Below are 2,857 nucleotides of genomic sequence, written 5' to 3'. Positions count from 1 at the left end.
TGTCGCACTGTTGCTTGCTCTGGAGTGAACTACTAGAACTGTTGGGCACTTGTTAATTATGTGGTCTAAGACCTATTCTATCTGTAAAGTGTCTCGAGATAACTCTTGTTATGAATTGATCCTATAAATAAAATTGAATTTAAAAACTGAATTGAATTTTTCGCATTCTTAACTATTAATTATAAGCACACAACGCACACTAAAGTGCTTTGGTACTTGTTGGCAGCTACTGTAATAAACTTCCCTATGTTGCATTGATGATGCAGGAAGGCTGTCACCAAAACTGTAAAATGAAAAAGGTACTTTGTTCATTTGTAATTGAGTGTGTATGTGAAATTGACAAGAACTTATAAGCAACGATGTATCATTTTTTCCATTGGTTTGGACCAAATGTCCCAACCTACAGGTGTGAAAACTATTTCCTCTGACTGGCACCCAAGCTACCAAATAGTTTAATTTTGGACAAAGTAACAGTTCTGATTCTACACTTAAACCTAAAATAACAGGTTTTGTTGCTGACTTCTGTGCAGTGGAAACATTGGCATATTATCACCTTTTTAAGCAACACACAACCTTAGTAATACAGTTACATTTATCATTCATTTGGAGTTGTGTTTGTGTCCACCAGTCCAGTATTTGTTCTCTTTTTGGTCTTCACCAACTCCCTACAGAAAATATTCTAACTATTTTACCACAAGCTAGTCTCTATCCGTGTCTGTCTGCTGTTTGGTGCTGAGCAGGTAGTGCACAGTGGGTTTTGTTGCTACACAAGCAGTGAGAGTACACAACAGACAGACAGATAAACAATGAGTTTAAATTCATTCTGAAGCTCATTTAAGCCGAGAGGAGAAGCAGATTCAGGTGATATGATTGAAAGTATACATGTAAATGTAAATGGGCTGCTCTTATATGGCGCTTTTCTAGTTTTAACAACTACTCAAAGCGCATTTAATGTTCATCCTGCCACCTGCTCATCAGAAACACTCACACATTTACATTCAGATGGCCACTTGGGGTTCAGTGTCTTGCCCAAGGACACTTCAACGTGGGACTGCAGAGCCAGGGATCAAACCACCAACCTTCCGATTGGTAGGCTCTCCCACTGAGCCACAGCTGCCCCTATACAGTGTGTATCTGTGTGAGTGCATCAGAAAAGCAGGGCATGGCCTGCACAGTCAATTTTCCCCGGATAAATAAAGGTTAGAGGAAAAATTAAACAGGCATGTAGATTTTCATTGCAGAAATTTTGGGTGCATGATTTGGGTCTGGCATCTCAGCATTTTCCAATGTTTTCCACAGTGGGAAATACTGATGAATAAGTTCCAATGTGAGGAATTGAGAATATTAGTTGAAGACAACTACTACTGTTGGAAACACTAATCTTGATTTTTTATTTTGTGTGTGCATTGTGTCGCCTGGTGTGTGATTGGTCTTCTGATTGCAGTAAGACTCAAGTCCTACTGTTTACATTGGAGTGTGGACTCAGCTATGTGGGCTGCCACCATTGCAGAAGAAGCAGTAAAATAATGGAAACGGTTTAACACAAGTGTGTGGAAAGGGAGAGGCATGTGTGTGTTATTTAAATACATGTGTGTGTCTGAGCTGGTACATGTGCATATGTTCAGCTCACGTGTGTGTAAAAGCATGTGTTAGTGCGCACAGGCATGTGTGTGTATGTGTAGGCGTTCGGTATTCCTGCCAGTCTGGGGTTCTCCTGGCAACGTAGACTTCCCACTGCAGCATCAGAGGTGACGAGGTGCGAGGGCGTACACACACACACACACACACACACACACACACACACACACAGACAGAGGGTTTTCCTCAGTCTCATGCCAAAGCAGAGAGGGGAAAAGACCGGCGTGAGGTGCTGGGAAATAAGCAGCATTAAAATTGTGAGGGCTTTTTCCACTGGCACATTCCCACATACAGCGAATACACAGAAGTGACAGGTGACTAGGCCTGGCATGTACATGCTATATTATTAGTAGTAGTAGTTGTAGTAGTAGTATACACAATCATGCATTACAGACACTGTATACTCACAAAAGCACAACAGGTGTGCAACACACCCACACACACACACACACACACACACCTTTAACTTCATCATTAACACAGTTAAGTCCACTATTAAGTAGTTTTTCCTTGCTATGTACTTGCGGTCTTGGCTTTTTTCATTTGTTCAGAGAGACTCTCTGGATCATGATGTCTTTTTTGCAGCTTTCTTTCTGCTTTAATTTTATATTCTGCAAGGTTCCGGTAAGCAATAACAGGCCATCGTGTTCTTATTGGTCTCAAGTGGGGAGCAAGGTCTCTCAGCTTGGCAGTTAAGTGGGAACTAGTCTCTGACACACGCACACACGAACACACAACTGTGCACATGTTGTGCACAGGTCTTTGTATCCATAAAGCACACATTTATCCAGCTCATGCATACATATATAAAGATGCAGATTCATTGACTTCACTAAAAAAAAAGATAGATGTGTTTCTTTTTTACTAAAACTTAGGAACCGAGCAAAGTGAACATTAAACCTTACTGTCCGGCGGATCTTGGCTGCTCCAAGGTTTGTCCACTGGCACCACAGAGAGAAGCCAAACATGATTAAACCAAACACGCTATTTAGCTATTTAGCTAGCTTGCTCAGTATAGCAGCTATAGGGGTTCGAGCGGCAGGAATACATCATTAGTCTGTCGACGGAATGTCTTTTGGCATAAATAACAAACCTTTTCTGTTTTCTTTTCTGCTGTTATCCATCCATCCATCTTCGACCGCTTATCCGGTATCGGGTCGCAGAGGAAGTGGCTCCAGTAGGGGACCCCAAACTTCCCTTTCCCGAGCCACATCAACCA

Source organism: Etheostoma spectabile, unplaced genomic scaffold (genome assembly GCF_008692095.1).
Source record: "Etheostoma spectabile isolate EspeVRDwgs_2016 unplaced genomic scaffold, UIUC_Espe_1.0 scaffold119, whole genome shotgun sequence".
Classification (NCBI taxonomy): Eukaryota; Metazoa; Chordata; class Actinopteri; order Perciformes; family Percidae; genus Etheostoma; species Etheostoma spectabile.
The sequence above is the reverse complement of the archived record's forward strand: the minus strand, read 5'-3'. Positions refer to the sequence as shown.